Source organism: Stenella coeruleoalba, assembly GCF_951394435.1.
Source record: "Stenella coeruleoalba genome assembly, chromosome: 4".
NCBI classification, from domain to species: Eukaryota; Metazoa; Chordata; class Mammalia; order Artiodactyla; family Delphinidae; genus Stenella; species Stenella coeruleoalba.
This window is the reverse complement of record NC_137149.1, coordinates 79299566-79318012: the sequence shown is the minus strand read 5'-3', so window position 1 is coordinate 79318012 and position 18447 is coordinate 79299566.

Genomic DNA, 18447 nt, shown 5'->3' with positions numbered 1-18447 from the left:
AAATCTTGCTTTGGAAATCATTTTAGTCTATCTTGACATTTTTGGGCCAGAGTCATATTATTTTATTGGTAACAACTAGAACAACATAATCTTTCCTGGTACTCTCTTTAAGAGCAGTTGTTACATTCAGGTCTACCTCATTTTCCCTTTTGTATCTCTCTATCCTGGCCTTGCAGATCATTTTCCAGTTTATATCTGTCTAATTTCTTTCTAAGATTCAACTTTTCCCCTGAGGAAATTTCTCTTTCCCATGTTGACCGAAGGAAAAATGCACAATGTAAAAGTTGTGAGTTAAGTTTTATTCTGGGGCCTTACTGAGGACTATAGCCTGTGAGACAGCCTCAGGGAGAGCTGTGATGAACTGCTCTGAAGAAGTAAGGGAGGAGCCAGGATATGTATGAACTTTTTCACTGGGAAAAACATGTAGCTAAGCATAAAATAATTACTGACAGTCACAAAAAACAGACATCTCAAGTAATGATTTTAGTGTTTTTTCTTTATGGGAAAATGCAAGCACCTGGGGTCATAAAAATTATCCTCAGATATGTATCTTGACTATCTAGGGGCCATTATATCCAAAGCACAGAATACTTCCTGTTTTTCTCCATCCTCAGTACGGCTCAGGATGCACTGTTTGTGGACAACTGCAGTGGCTAATGGCTTAATCTTGTACAACTGGAATGGCAGGCAGCATTTTTTTCTTTATACCCAGAATAATCAGCATTTCTTTTGTTTTAATTATTTTGCTATCTTATATCTGATGAGAGAATTGAACCATGTTTTTGAACCATGTTTTTCCAATCACCTCAGTTTCTCCTTGATTCTCTGAGCAAGTATTATTCTTAGAGGCATACATACCAAGCATAGGTTTTGTAAGAAACTCTTCAGCCTTTGGAATTCCAATAATTTCAGTGAGTTGTTTATCTGGTTAAATACAAGTAGATAGGATATTTTCATAGGTCTCCTTCTTTATTGCTGTATTTGTTTATTAGGAAAATCTACCACTTGTGAAGGAAGCTACATTTTACTACTAGAAAATTAAAGCCATGGTAAGAGTTACATTGAATTAAATTTAGTGATCAACTTGAGACCAAGAAGAGGGTAGGACTTCTGCTGCCTGGCAGATCCCCCATATGGAGAAGCTAGATATCATAGATCTATCTCATTCTGCTAAACCCCATAATCAGATACATCAAGTATTTTCTGGGGAAACGTGAGTGAATAGGTGGTGAGAGAGTACGAGAGTTTTTCTAATGGAAAATGCTGTTATGTAGAAAGACACTTTAGGAGAGAAACACATAGGTTCTTCTCTAGTGCTTAGTACTAGGTCTAATGGTGTCTCCTCTGAATGAATGGGATGTGGAGTACAGAGGTGGGGGGCAGAGCTCCATAATATTAAGTGCCTCAAAGTCATTCTGAAAGTGATCTAGAAACATTGTTTTGCCAGAGATTAATGACAGGAGAAATCATAGCATATAACTGTTGGTAAATTAGATTTTTCTTCAGTCCTACAGTTGAGAATTTTCTCAGTTGTAGTGATAAGGAAGAATGCTAACAGAATTAAAGTATATGTAGAATATGATAACATTTACAAATATATTAGAACACATTCTTTCATATTTTATATTATTTCAAATTACAAAACAATAGATTTACTATAGAAAATGTGAATAATCTAAAAAATAATTTCATCAAACTATTAGAAATAATACAGTTCATGGTTGCTATATACAAGGTATATTTACAAAAATTGATTGCATGTACATACTATAGCAAAAACTGACAAGAGATTATAATAAATAAAAAGACACCACTAACATAAGCACTCATAAAAATAATACTGGACTTTACTAATAAAATCTAACTTATATGGGAAAATATTAAAAATCAACCAAAAGACCTAAAGATTTAAATAATAAGAAGTAACATTATCGTAAATTAATCTAAATTACAAAAATTAATTTGTAAATATGTCACTCCAAAATTCTGGTTGTATTTATTTGAGATATTGAAAGAACTTATTTTAAAGTTTTATGGGAGAATAAAGGGCTAAAATGGAGTGAATTAACTCCAAAAATGTGTTGGTAGAATGTGGGGATATGGGAACCCATGTGCACCTGATAGAGCAAAGCATTTACACAAAGCAACACGTCTAGATTTTCAAAGCATGTTGCTGAGTGAAAAATGCAAAACTTATTTCTATAGCACAGCATTAGGCATACAAATGAATATAAATATACATGAAATAATTATACATAAAATAAGAGAATATGCTTTAGAAGATGTATTATATGCCAGAATAAAATGATGTAAATAAATAAGTAAATAAACCAAAAGACAATTCTTGAACTCACAATAGAGGATAGTGGACAAAGGTGTATACTTAATGCAATTTCCTTGACAAAGTCCCAAATATATAAAACAGAGTTTAACTATGCATTTCCATTTATATCTATCTTAGTTTTCTCCTGGTTATAAAAGTACTAAGTTCTTTTAGTTGAAAATCAATAGAAGTATTGAGAATCAGTACACAAAACTATAACCACCCCAGTCTTCCCACATCCTTGCAATGGGAAACACTATTAAATTTTAGCTATATTTTTAATTCAGGCTTTCCTATAGATGTTATTCTATGTTTTCCTCATAATATTATTGATTAAATATTCTCCAATATTAAAAAAAATAACATTCCCTGGAAACATTTCAATGGCCGTATAATATCTTAGTCTCAATTACTAGGCTCAGACTAAATGCTACATAGGCCAAATAGAAGTTACCCATTAATTATGAATCACATTAATCAAAATTAATTATTTTCTTAGAAAAATTTGGAGTTTTTAGTTCCACATGATAGTATATCTGTGGCAGAGGAGAGTAGAATTTTATAACGTAAGGTATATTTATATAGAGAGAAGCCTTATATACAGATACTGTAGAAATAGAATTTTCCTGTTCATTTCAAGATGGTTAGCATGTGAGAACCACCGGAACCTCAAGGTTGCAAGTCCTACTCCATACCTCCATCTCCACCAGAAGTGCCCACTTCTTTTGAATCAGAAGTAAAAAAATTATAGGAGCTCAAGCACAGATTATCGGTATTAATTTTTACTTTGTACTTTTAAGTTTGCAACTGGGTTATACCAAATACCTAAATTTATGGAAAAATTGCTGTCTACTGACAGGAATGTGATTACCTGGAAAGGAATTCAGTTTGTGTGGGTAGGAAATAACAGGGGGAAGTGGAAAGAGATTTCTTAAAAGATGATTTGTGAATCACCTACTTAGTAGTAACCACTGAGAGGACAGAGTCAGTGACTCACAGAGAGAGTCCTGAGAAAGAAAAGATACTAGAGAGTAGGTAACAGCTTTGGAGAGAAGTAGGTGCTCTTCTAGTTAAATTTCGGAATGAGATAAAGGAAAGGAAGCATTTAAAAACAAGACCTACTAACCTGGAGGATATACAGTAATGTGCAGTAGCACATTACATGCTGTCAAGACTGTCAAATATCAAGGAGAAATCAAAGAGAAGGAGAGCTTAAGAAATGTCACCTGTATTTTAAGATCAATTTTGGAAATGCATAGAATGTGATGCTAAACCTTATAGAAAAGAAGAAAATACATTATGCTGGGAATTGATACCTTAATTCCACATTTGAAACTCCCAGATTTTTGAGACTTGGGAAAAGTCCCATATTTTGCTACATATCTTAGCTTTTCCATTTAAAAAATGAAGGATTTAATTTCTTGATTTCCAAGACTCATTTTAGTTGTAAAATGTTAGACTTCTGTGACAAAATGCAAGACATTAAATTATATATAGTAATGTAAATGAAATAATTTTTTTAAATTTATTTATTTATGGCTGTGTTGGGTCTTCATTTCTGTGCAAGGGCTTTCTCTAGTTATGGCAAGCGGGGGCCACTCTTCATCGCACGCACAGGCTCAGTAATTGTGGCTCACGGGCCCAGTTGCTCCGCAGCATGTGGGATCTTCCCAGACCAGGGCTCGAACCCGTGTCCCCTGCATTGGCAGGCGGACTCTCAACCACTGCACCACCAGGGAAGCCCATGAAATAATTTTGACTCATCATGCACATTAGATTGACAAGCATACATAATGGTTTTAATAAGATTACTTATCCATTTTCTTATATAAATATGAGCTATACATATTCTATAAAATTATTTTTTATACCTTTGTATCTTCTACCTATAATAAAAGAATATCTTAGAACTTAGACCAAACATAAAAGGAGAGAAAAACAAGACTTTGAGTCATATTAGCTTCATACTTTACTCATTTGGAAGTAGCCAAGGGACAGACTGGGGACATAGTCCTGGGGTGAAGCCACAGGACATGACAACGAAAGTCGCTGAGACTTTCCTCTGGCCAGACGTGTACAGAAGGCACATTCTTCCTTTGTATATTTGTACCCAACCCTAGGGAGGATCCAGGGAAAGAGGTACATGCCTGAGATACTTGAGTGACTGAGCAATTTTTCTAGTAAGACTGATCATTATCTAAATGGAGTCTTTAAATCATGGACTTGGATTTAAATTATTTAAATTATTCAGTAGACTCTTTAAATTATTGAATTGTATTAAGTTTTAAACTAGAAGTATCCAAAGTGAGAGTGTTTTCTCTAACCCATGAGTGGAAACATGGGGAGTAATGGTCATTGTTTATAGGCAAACTAAATTAGGCATATTTCTCTTAGTATATATGAAGTATTGTGAGTTAAATTTTGACACCCACATATGCCATTTTATACATCAGAAATCTCAGGCTCTATTCTGTTCCTGCTGCGTTCAGGTATATTGCTGCCTTCTAGAATACAGCTTATATAAACAGAAATAGATTCTCATATTTGTCCAAGCTGTGAAGTCCAAGGCAAGGGACCTCAGTGAGATCAATCAAAGATGCATTTTTTGACAATCACAAACAGGCAGTTTGAACAACATGGCAGTGCACTCTAATAGCTTATGTAGCTGCTTCATTTTATGCTGAGGAAATTCCTTCTTAAACTCTTGCTTTAATTTATTCTTGATGAGATGCTTACCGTTTCCTAAGAACAGTCCTGTTATTAGAGGATAAGTATCTAAGGAAGTTACGATGGAGCAGACAGCAAGATATAAGGAGGTCATGTATGGCCCTTTATTTATTTATTAAATAAACAACTATTGATCACCTAGCACATGTCAGACACTGTTTTGTGTGGTGGGGATAAAAGGATGATTAAGACTGACATGAAGTTTACATTACAATGAGGGGGGATAGAGACAATAAAATAATAAATAGGATGATTTCAGATTGCAATCAGTACTATAAAGAAAATAAACTCTTATAGCCAAGAGTCTGAGGGGTGTGGAAATTTCTATGGAAGGACTCTGTTAAAAGAAACCATTTCAACTTAAGTTAGAATCAGACACACGACAAGGGGGTCAGTGAGTTCAGGCAAAGGGAATAAAGCCACATGGATCAAACTTGGTTGGCTAAAGCAAGAGAATGTACATTGATTAGTTTGCGTATGGTGAGGGATGGGGTGGGAGATGATACAAGATGAGGCTGAAGAAGAGTCAGGGCTAAATCTCACAAAGCCATAGTAAGTAGTTTAGACTCTTTTCTCAGTGAGATTATGTAATGAATAATATTGGTGCCCAAATTCTCTCAGATCTCTATGACCATTTTTGTGCACATTTCAGCTTCAGTGTGCTTTTTTTCCAAGAACTAGTGCCTGTGACTCTTTTTTTAGATGATTGCTTTTCAGTGGCAGTGGCCTGCCTTATCCACATTGCAGAAAAGCATCTGAAAATTTATTTCTGTGACCTCCCTACCAGTAATTAGATGATTCATGGGTGCAGCCTCTGGTTGAGAAAATACTGAGGGTTAATTTTCTCTTCAGAGTTCTTTGGGATTAGGCTGAAAGGACCCTCTCTGGGACTTTGCCTGTGATAGAACCTTGCTTGGATTTCTCCCTTTCTCTGTTCTGCTCTCCCAGTTTCCCCTGGGAACAGTTCCTTACCAGTTTCCCTGGGAACATTTCCTTATAAAATCACTTGCATACCAAACCTCATCTCACAGTCTACATCTGGGAAACTCAAACTCTGACAGTTGGAAGATTTGGAGGAATCTAAAGAGAAGGACAAAAACTGACTAATGTTTTAAAAATATCACTGCGGCTGCTGTATGAAGAATGTTAGTAGGGCTGGGGGAGGCCAGAAAAGAAGAGACAAAGGCAGAAGGCTGTTTCAGTAATCTGGACTAGATAGCAAGCTATATGTTACCTGAAGTTCTCCAAGAGGTATGTGCATTGGAGAGACTGTCATAAATAATGCATTGAGGTATAAAAAGAAAATAATAAATTCTATTTCTTTGTATGAGTCTAGAAATCGAGAAATAGATTGTGCTTCACTACTCTAATTTGTCAGTACACACATTTATACTTTGAAATAAATTTTTATATTGAGGGATGCACTCAAGATTTTGTACTGAGGAGACAGGCCATCAAAAATTTTTGAAGGACACTGGTTTTAGACATCAGCCAACTTTATGTTTTCTTTTTTTTCATGCAGTCTATTCTTGGTAGTCTTATGGAATGTTTTTCTTGCATATGTGTCTCTAGCAAGATGTCTTTGCTTTTAATTCTTCATTTTGAGGAAGGGGATTTAATTATTTGGGTGCTCCTCTAGGTTAGCTATTTTGAAGAATGAGACTATTCAATTTCTTCTGAAGAAATGCATAACTAGTTACAGGGGCAAGTCTGATAATTCTCTATTATTTTCTGAGGATAAGAAAATTAAAAGTGCTCCAGATGCTTTAAGTGTAATATTCCATCTACTATAAATTGACTTTAGAATGCTTTCCTTACACAAGGTTAGGGCATGAGTGCTCATTAAGGACTATATACATTCATGGCTTGAGAATTCATCAGAAAACCAATTAAACTCAAAGAAAGTCTACAAAAAAAAATATTGTAAGCTGACTTTTTTCTCTCACTCAGCAGTCCTTTGCCACCTTTCACATCAGATATTACTATTTTAAAATGTGGATTTTATTATTCGGGTACAGTCAGGACAACAGATCTGGTGGCAATTGCCATTGAAGAGATAGTTTGCTTCTCACAGTTCCCAAGAGGAGGGACTTGCCATGCCATGCAGGGCCACATGGAGAAACATTGGAGTCAGGCAGGAGGCAGAAGGAGCAGGAAGAAGCAGTGGTAGGAGCCTTTATTGTGGTTTCCACAGGAAAGACAAGGCAGGGTGAGCAGGTTTGGGACTGGCAAGTTTGAATAATTTCAGTAGGCTCTGGGGTATAAGGGCTGTCCCTAGATGTTTATTTCCTGGCTCTGGGGTGATTAGGACAGAAAGAAAGTGACATGAGATCTGGACAAAAGAGAGGGTTGATAGTATAGGCTTTGGATTGGCTGATTTGCATGTGAAAGGCACACCTGCATGCTAGTCCATTCCTATCGCTATAAATTGGCTAGCCCTAGGAATGTCACTCTCTTCCATGTCAAAGCATCAGAAAATTAAAAGCATCATCAATGCATTCACAATGAAAGAAAGCAAATGGTTCTAGAATAGAATGAAAGAAGAAAGAGGAAAGTGAGAAAGAAATGGAAAGTAACAAAGAGAGTGAATGAAGAAAGGAAAAGGAAAGGGGTAACTAAAGAAAAGGACACAAAAAAAAATCAAGAGAAAAGAATGGAGAAAACAAAGAAAAACTGTTTCCTTTGGACTAATTTTTTTTTTTTACATCTTTATTGGAGTATAATTGCAATACAATGGTGTGTTAGTTTCTGCTTCATAACAAAGTGAATCAGTTATAAATATAGATATGTTCCCATATCTCTTCCCTTTTGCATCTCCCTCCCTCCCACCCTCCCTATCCCACCCCTCCAGGCAGTCACAAAGCACCGAGCTGATCTCCCTGTGCTATGCGGCTGCTTCCCACTAGCTATCTACCTTACGTTTGGTAGTATATATATGTGCATGCGTCTCTCTCGCTTTGTCACAGCTTACCCTTCCCGCTCCCCATATCCTCAAGTCCATTCTCTAGTAGGTCTGTGTCTTTATTCCTGTCTTACCGCTAGGTTCTCATGACATTTTTTTTTCTTAAATTCCATATATATGTGTTAGCATACGGTATTTGTCTTTCTCTTTCTGACTTACTTCACTCTGTATGACAGACTCTAGGTCTATCCACCTCATTACAAATAGCACAATTTCGTTTCTTTTTATGGCTGAGTAATATTCCATTGTATATATGTGCCACATCTTCTTTACCCATTCATCCGATGATGGACACTTAGGTTGTTTCCATCTCCTGGCTATTGGAAATAGAGCTGCAATGAACATTGTGGTACATGACTCTTTTTGAATTATGGTTTTCTCAGGGTATATGCTCAGTAGTGGGATTGCTGGGTCATATGGTAGTTGTATTTGTAGTTTTTAAAGGAACCTCCATACTGGTTCTCCATAGTGGCTGTACCAATTCACATTCCCACCAGCAGTGCAAGAGTGTTCCCTTTTCTCCACACCCTCTCCAGGATTTATTGTTTCTAGATTTTTTGGTGATGGCCATTCTGACTGGTGTGAGACGATATCTCATTGTAGTTTTGATTTGCATTTCTCTAATAATTAATGATGTTGAGCATTCTTTCATGTGTTTGTTGGCAGTCTGTAAAGTTTCTTTGGAGAAATGTCTATTTAGGTCTTCTGCCCATTTTTGGATTGGGTTGTTTGTTTTTTTGTTATTGAGGTGCATGAGCTGCTTGTAAATTTTGGAAATTAATCCTTTGTCAGTTGCTTCATTTGCAAATATTTTCTCCCATTCTGAGGGTTGTCCTTTGGTCTTGTTTATGGTTTCCTTTGCTGTGCAAAAGCTTTGAAGTTTCATTAGGTCCCATTTGTTTATTTTTGTTTTTATTTCCATTCCTCTAGGAAGTGGGTCAAAAATGATCTTGCTGTGATTTATGTCATAGAGTGTTCTGTCTATGTTTTCCTCTAAGAGTTTGATAGTTTCTGGCCTTACACTTAGGTCTTTAATCCATTTTGAGCTTATTTTTGTGTATGGTGTTAGGGAGTCATATAATCTCATACTTTTATGTTTCCCTGTCCAGTTTTCCCAGCACCACTTATTGAAGAGGCTGTCCTTTCTCCACTGTACATTCCTGCCTCCTTTATCAAAGATAAGGTGACCATATGTGCGTGGGTTTATCTCTGGGCTTTCTATCCTGTTCCATTTGTCTATCTTTCTGTTTTTGTGCCAGTACCATACTGTCTTGATTACTGTACCTCTGTAGTATAGTTTGAAGTCAGGGAGCCTGATTCCTCCAGCTTCGTTTTTCGTTCTCAAGATTGCTTTGGCTATTCGGGGTCTTTTGTGTTTCCATACAAATTGCAAAATTTTTTGTTCTAGTTCTGTGAAAAATGCCAGTGATAGTTTGATAGGGATTGCATTGAATTTGTAGATTGCTTTGGGTAGTAGAGTCATTTTCACAATGTTGATTCTTCCAATCCAAGAACATGGTATATCTCTCCATCTATTTGTATCATCTTTAATTTCTTTCATCAGTGTCTTATAATTTTCTGCATGCAGGTCTTTTGTCTCCTTAGGTAGGTTTATTCCTAGATATTTTATTCTTTTTGTTGCAGTGGTAAATGGGAGTGTTTTCTTGATTTCACTTTCAGATTTTTCATCATTAGTGTATAGGAATGCCAGAGATTTCTATGCATTAGTTTTGTATCCTGCTACTTTACCAAATTCATTGATTAGCTCTAGTAGTTTTCTGGTAGCCTCTTTAGGATTCTCTATGTATAGTATCATATCATCTGCAAACAGTGACAGCTTTACTTCTTCTTTTCCAATTTGGATTCATTTTATTTCCTTTTCTTCTCTGATTGCTGTGGCTAAAACTTCCAAAACTATGTTGAATAAGAGTGGTGAGGTTGGGAAACCTTGACTTGTTCCTGATCTTAGTGGAAATGCTTTCAGTTTTTCACCATCGGGAATGATGTTGGCTGTGGGTTTGTCATATATGGCCTTTATTATGTTAAGGAATGTTCCCTCTATGCCTACTTTCTGCAGTGTTTTTAATCATAAATGGGTGTTGAACTTTTTCAAAAGATTTCTCTGCATCTATTGAGATGATCATATGGTTTTTCTCCTTCAATTTGTTAATATGGTGTATCATGTTGATTGATTTACGTATATTGAAGAATCCTTGCATTCCTGGGATGAACCCCACTTGATCATGGTGTATGATCCTTTTAATGTGCTGTTGGATTCTGTTTGCTAGTATTTTGTTGGGGATTTTTGCATCTGTGTTCATCAGTGATATTGGCCTGTAGTTTTCTTTCTTTTTGGCATCCTTGTCTGGTTTTGGTATCAAGGTGATGGTGGCTTTGTAGAATGAGTTTGGGAGTGTTCCTCCCTCTGCTATATTTTGGAAGAGTTTGAGAAGGATAGGTGTTAGCTGTTCTCTAAATGTTTGATAGAATTCGCCTGTGAAGCCATCTGGTCCTGGGCTTTTGTTTGTTGGAAGATTTTTAATCACAGTTTCAATTTCAGTGCTCGTGATTGGTCTGTTCATATTTTCTATTTCTTCCTGGTTCAGTCTTGGCAGGTTGTGCATTTCTAGGAATTTGTCCATTTCTTCCAGGTTGTCCATTTTATTGGCATAGAGCTGATTGTAGTGATCTTTTGTATTTCTGCGGTGTCCATTGTTACTTCTCCTTTTTCATTTCTAATTCTATTGATTTGAGTCTTCTCCCGTTTTTTCTTGATGAGTCTGGCTAATGGTTTATCAATTTTGTTTATCTTCTCAAAGAACCAGCTTTTAGTTTTATTGATCTTTGCTATTGTTTCCTTCATTTCTTTTTCATTTATTTCTGATCCGTTTTTTATGATTTCTTTACTTCTGCTAACTTTGGCGTTTATTTGTTCTTCTTTCTCTAATTGCTTAAGGTGCAAGGTTAGGTTGTTTATTTGCGATGTTTCCTGTTTCTTAAGGTAGGATTGTATTGCTATAAACTTCCCTCTTAGAACTGCTTTTGCTGCATCCCATAGGTTTTGGGTCGTCGTGCCTCCATTGTCTTTTGTTTCCAGGTATTTTTTAATTTCCTCTTTGATTTCTTCAGTGATCACCTCGTTATCAAGTAGTGTATTGTTTAGCCTCCATGTGTTTGTATTTTTTACAGATCTTTTCCTGTAATTGATATCTAGTCTCATAGTGTTGTGATCGGTAAAGATACTTGATACAATTTCAATTTTCTTCAATTTACCAAGGCTTGATTTGTGACCCAAGAATTATCTATCCTGGAGAATGTTCCATGAGCACTTGAGAAAAATGTGTATTCTGTTGTTTTTGGATGGAATGTCCTATAAATTTCAATTAAGTCCATCTTGTTTAATGTATCATTTAAAGCTTGTGTTTCCTTATTTATTTTAATTTTGGATGATCTGTCCATAGGTGAAAGTGGGGTGTTAAAGTCCCCTACTATGAATGTGTTACTGTCGATTTCCCCTTTTATGGCTGTTAGTATTTGCCTTATGTATTGAGGTGCTCCTATGTTGGGTGCATAAATATTTACAATTGTTATATCTTCTTCTTGGATCGATCCCTTGATCATTATGTAGTGTCCTTCTTTGTCTCTTGTAATAGTCTTTATTTTAAAGTCTATTTTGTCTTATATGAGAATTGCTACTCCAGCTTTCTTTTGGTTTCCATTTGCATGGAATATCTTTTTCCATCCTCTTACTTTCAGTCTGTATGTGTCTCAAGGTCTGAAGTGGGTCTCTTGTAGACAGCATATATATGGGTCTTGTTTTGTATCCATTCAGCCAATCTGTGTCTTTTGGTGGGAGCATTTAGTCTATTTACATTTAAGGTAATTACAAATATGTATATTCCTATTCCCATTTTCTTAATTGTTTTGGGTTCATTATTGGACTAAATCTTAAGTTGGGATGATTTTAATGATATTGTAATAACTGTTTTAAAAGTTGTTTTAACTACTTTTATTTCTGTGTGGACTGACTCAATTATGTGAAGAAAAATGTAGCTAAGTAGATTTGAGACAACTGAATGACTACATAATTCATAAAATTACATTGAAATATACTGAATGGATTTCAATTTAGGATTTTGCATAATTTATTTTTGTAAATTGTGTATGCTTGAATGATTTCTTCCTTAAATGAATAATGGAGATTTCTGGTAGTCAAGAATTGAGAACTTGACAGGTGTTTGAGAGAGAAGCTAGAACTCTTGTTTCTGATAAAATATGGAGAAATTATTTAAAAAATATATATTTTTTGTTACTGTTTTTATTTTTTCCTTTTTCTTCTCTCGTTGCACCAAGATTATTTACATTAGCTTGAATAAACACCATTTAATGACTGTATATATTCTAGGTTTTACAGGTGTCACAATTTTCTTTTGAGGTCACCTTGGGTTTTGACTCCTATTGAAACTTTTGCCACTACATGAAAACCTTCCAGTGTACTTGCTTTTTCTCATTTATTACTAATCTGATATTTCTAAACATTTCTCATGTGCCTGAGAGAATGAATATACAATGGAGAATACATGACAATTGAACTTGGACCTGTAAAGCAAACAGCCCAAGAAGACAACCCACAATCTCTGAAGCATTCAGCACAGAACAGTCAGGACTTGGTCAATGACTGCCAGATTCCCTAATTTTTGTTCCTCAGGACCAACGAGAGAGAGCCAAGTACAGTCCCCAAACCAATCACATAGGAAGATAGGATGTTCCATTTCTAGGTAGCCTGCCACTAGCCTTCTATGCCATCAGCCCCCAATCAGAGCACAGCATAAGCCTTCTCTATTTCCTTTTACTATAAAGCTTTCCCACTCCCCTCCCTGACTTAGAGTCTTTGCCAAGGCAGATGATGGTAGTTGACTCCCTTGGCCAGCAAGCTCTGAGTAAATAGTCTTTGAATGGTCTTCACTATTTCCACATGCTTTTTCTTTTCCTGAGACTAATTTGTTTTTCTCTCACTAGTCTTCATAATTCTTACTTATACTAAGGTGAATGATGTTGTCTTTCTTTAGTACTAGGTATTTCTTGAAAAATGGAATGATATTATACCAGGCAGGGAGGAACACAGGTAAAAGTGTGACTGGAGGTAGGTGGATTTTTTCCCCCTTTAAATATCTTACAATTTTATTTGGAAGTTATTCCTCAATAAAGCTGAAAAAAAGGCAAAAAATACCATATAAAAATAAAATACATATTGTTTGAATATTACAATTGTGTACAACACCTTTACTCAAAGAAAGAACATAAAAAGCATAAGAATTTGCTGTCAGGGCTTTGAGACTTTTTACAATTATTTGTTCTTATGGACTTTTGACATACACTTTCTAACACTTACTCAATGATAAAATCTTTTCCTTCTCGTAGTACCAAAATATGTTTTCAAAACATTTTGGGGGTAGTATAAAAAATATGGGATTACATATCAAAGGTCCTGAATTTAAAAGTTTTCCCATTTACAAATCTATTTAACCTGTGGCAATTCATTTAACTGCTCTACGTTTCCAGTATTGTAATCTGCTAATGAAACTAACATTGCTTTCTTGGTATAGATCACATTTAAAGAACAATGAAAAGTGTTTTGTAAACAGTTAAATGACTCACAAATATGCCCCCTTCCTTTTTTTTTTTTTACTTAAAAATTTTTAATTGTGGTAAAGTACACATAAGATTTATCATCTTAACAATTTTTATCTGTACAGTTCAACAGTGTTAAGTATATTCACATTGTTTTGCAACCAATCTCCAGAATTCTTTTCATCTTGCAAAACTAAAACTCTATACCCATTAAGCAACAACTCATACCATATCATTTCTAAGGATATTTGTAAATTAATATGTGATAAAGGCTGTAAGGTGAAAGGATGTTGTCCTGACTGTAGATTCAGGATTCACTCTGAAGGACAATTTTGATGGGCATGGAACAACTTTACCCTGCTCCGTAAAATGGCTCAATTCTGGCTTCATTTACCATTTATTCATTTTGACAACTGTTGTCTCACATTTTTCTTATCCTATTCCACTTCAGCCAAAATGAAATTTCCAAAACTGAAGTGAGAGCATATATTTCTCAGTTTGAAATCCTTGGGTGGCTTCCTGGTATTCTGAGAATAAGAGCAAAATCTTTAATATGCCCTATTAGACCTTGCAAGCTCGAATTAGCTTATATCTTTGGTTTCATGTTCTAATAATTTCTGTTATATACTGGTTCCGCCTTACTGAATTTCGGTTCCTGGGGAGGGTTCATCTGTTTTCATAGGTCCTTCTTTTGTATATATACATACTATGAAAGCTTTTTGCTAGCCCCCTTCACTTAGGGTCATTTCCAGAAAGCTTGAGAGAAGGTTTAGAGCATTTCATGAGATCTACTTGAGATCATCTTGTAATAACAAGTTTCCACTATTCTATGTTATATTACCAGTTGGGTCCAGAAAAGCAAATACAACTTTCATGGAGTGAGGTGTTAATGGAGTACAGAGAGACATTGAATTACAATGTTTACACCTATCAATGGCAACAAGAATGAAAATAGCACCTAAATAACTTTACATTAGAACATAGACCAAGAACTCAAACTCTATTAGAATTACAGTGGCTACATGTCAGTGGTACTGTTGTAAAATGCTAGGTATATAGGTGTCAGCTGAGGAAAACATTTTTAGGTACAACAGAAAAACGACCAATTGTTTAACTCACTCTCTGGTTTAGAGATTTGACCTTTTCATGTTAATAAGTATTCCTGAAGCCAAGAGTTTTTAATGGTGAATAATGCCATTTATTTTGTAATTCCCTTTTCTAAGTATGGATGATAAACCAAACCAAAGCAAACGATACTAAAGTATTTTCATAAAGTGTAATACACAGGTTGAAATCGAGGTTACTGTTTACCAACCTGTGACATGGAAGGCAAGGTTTTTTTTTTCACATAAAAGAGAGAGTGGTATGAAGTATTAATACCATGAGAAAGGTAAAGTATTTCTTTATACTCTGGAAAACCAGCTGTGCTGAAGCTTAGCAACAATCTTAAAATAGAATGGAATGTGTGGAAATCTGGTTATTGTTGTCAACTGTTTTTTTACGTTCTTCACTATGATTTTCTTATTGAGGAGGTATCCACTGCAAAATAATCATGTGCTGCTTGTCAGAACAATTTAAAGTCATGGAGATACAGAGGCAGACAGAAGAGAGTCAGGAATATTTTCTTCAGGCAACTAGCTATAACTTTTTGATTTATATTAACAGACTTGGTGGCCAGTTACCATGGTGGTTAAACCACATCCAGAATTTTGACAGATTCCTGGAAAGTGAAACCATATTGTTCTAATTAAACATAAAAAGATGAAACTGGTAGGCTTTTAAGTACTTTATCATTTATGTATTAATGCACAGTAATTAATTATTGACCTTTGAAATAAAGAAACTAGAGGTGATTTTTCTTCAATAAATTATTATTTCAATTCAAGGAATAAAAATTACAAAATTGGGCAGGAAATGACAATATTTACAATAGTTATGATTCATTTTTGTCAATTCTAGTGATTTTTTGGTTGAAAGTATATACTTACCTTTAAAGAGTTAGCTATTTTGTTGTGATTTCCCATAGTCTATCAAGAGATTAGTAATTTCAAGGCTTTAGACATAAAAATCCACCATTAAATAATTTGGTTTTGAGAGAATAACTGATTCAAAAGTCAAGTCCATGTTACTCAATATGGTGGACAAATTTCTCCCAGAAGCCCCAGCCCATACGTCCCTCACCCTTTATACCCCAGAAACAACAAAGTGCTATCATTTTATGCCCATATTTTATGCTTCTTGAATCTAAATTTCTCTTGATAATCTCACCTGTGTTTGAGTTTCTTACTGCCTTCTCATTACATCACTGAGAATAAATTGGGATTGAAAATAGTATCAGCAAAGTAAATGAAAAAAACATGTAAAATACATTAACAATTGTATAATTCCTCACAATATCAAAAATTTAGAGTAAAATTAAAACATAATGAAATAAAATTTATGCTTTGTGTGATGCACAGAAACTAAACTTCTCTGAAATCTCCTAATTTGTAAAATAGCATAATGTCACTGAACTTGAAGGGCTATTTTAAGATTAAAAGAGAAAGTATGTGAGTAAAATCCACTGCTTGTTATATTATAAAGCTTGGAGTTATCCTGGATTTGTCACATTTTTTCCAACCCTACCTCTTATCTATCAACAAAGCAAATTGATTATGGTTTCAAAACATATCTTTGAAATTACCACTTCTCAACACCTGTACCAACATTCCTTTTGTCAAATGAACAGCCAATGCAAATGACTCCTACCTACATGCTTTGTATTCAGTCTTGCCCCCTACACCACTCTCCAAGATCCTTTAAAATAAAGCTGGTTTACATCATTATACTTTTAAAATATCTAAAATGTTTCCTTTTCAACCTTAAAATAAAAAGTAGTCTAGTTGTACTTTGTAAGACTACATTGTTAGGCCCCTGGCTCACTAGCTAATCTCTCAAAAAAAAAAAACAAAAATCAAAAAACACAAAACCAAAGCCAAAAACCAGCCAAACAAAAAAATAACAGAAATAACACTAACCTCAGGTCTTTTTTCATTGTTACCTCTGAATGGAACATTCTGTTCAGATATTCCAGTGGTATATTTCATCATTTCATTGGGTCTTTATATAAATATTACCTCATCAAGAGTTCTTTGATTATCCAAACTAAAAAGTATGCCCTCTTAATTTTTAATTTTATTTCCATTATTTGTTTTCATAATGTCACTTAATGCAACCTGACATTAGGTTATCTATCAATCTATTTATTTACTTACAGTTTTTTCCACCCCCAGTATCTAGGCTCTAGGAAGGCATTTAAACTTGTTTTTGTTTTCTAATTAATCACCAGCATCTGGCATACACTAAAGGCTCAATAAGTACCTATTTAATTAATAGAAAAACAGATGAATTAATGAATAGAATATAGCTAGGATGTGCTATTATAACAAAAAACCCCACCTCATATACATTACCACATATATTCTTTCAAATAATAATGTGAGGTGGGCATTCATTATATTCCAGGTTTTATACATAAAAAGTGAGAACAAGAAATCTTAAATTACTTGCTCACTACCTTGTATCAAATAGCTTTTCTAAATTTAGCTTTTTGTTTTTTGGTCTGTAGAAAAACATCTTTTCTTAACAGGGATACCAGTTTCCTCCAGAGAAATAAAGGTAAAGCAGGAGCTAGTCAATGATTCTCAGATCAGGCTGTACATTAGAATTATCTGAGGCAATTAAAACAAAAACTATTGAGTGTTAAACAGGATTACAAGACAACTAAATCAGAAAATCTAAGAGTAGGGTGTGGGCATTTACCTGGTTTATATGCAGTGAACATAGGCGTGCATATATCTTTTTTGCATTAGTATTTTTGTTTCCTTTGGATAAATACCAAGAAGTGGAATTGCTGGATCATATGATAGTCCTTTTTTTTAAATGTTTTGAGGAAACTCCATAATGCTTTTTATAGTGTTAAACAAATTTACATTCCCATCAATAGTGCACAAAAGTTCTCTTAACATCCTCACCAACTCTTGTTATACCTTGTCTTCTTGATAGCTATTCTAACAAATGTGAGGTTTTAGTTTTGGTTATAATAGACCTTTCATTTACTTGGATGTATTTATTCCTAGGTATTTTTATGCTGTTGTAAATGGGACATTTTCTTTATTTCTTTTTCAGATGTTTTATTATTAATATGTAGAAATGCAACTAATTGTTACATGTTGATCTTATATCCTGCAACTTTACTGAATTTGGTGATTAGATCCAACAGTTTTTTGGTGGAGTGTTTGGGATTTTCTATTAAAAAAATGATATCATCCGTAAAAGAGTAAACAGTTTTACTTTTTCCTTTCTAATTTGGATGCCTTTTATTTCTTTGTCTTGCCTAACTATTCCAGCTAGAACTTCCAGTACTATAGTGTATTGTATAAGAGTGATAATAATGGGCATCCTTATATTTTTCCTGATCTTAAAGGAAAAGATTTCAATTTTTCAATATTTAATATAAGGTTAGCTGTGGGTTTGTTGTCCATGGCCTTTATTATTTTGAAGTTTGTTCTTTCTATACCCAAACTGTTGAGGGTTTTCTTCATGAAAGAATGTTGTATTTTGTCAAATGCTTTCTCTACAACTATTGAGATGATCATATGATTTTTATCTTTCATTCTATTAATGTAATGTATTACAATTATTGATTTGTGTACGTTGAACCTTCCTTTCATCTCAGGGAAAAATCCACTTGGTTACTGTACATAATCATTTTAATGTGGTCTTAAATTTGGTTTGCCAATATTTTGTTGAAAAATTTTACATT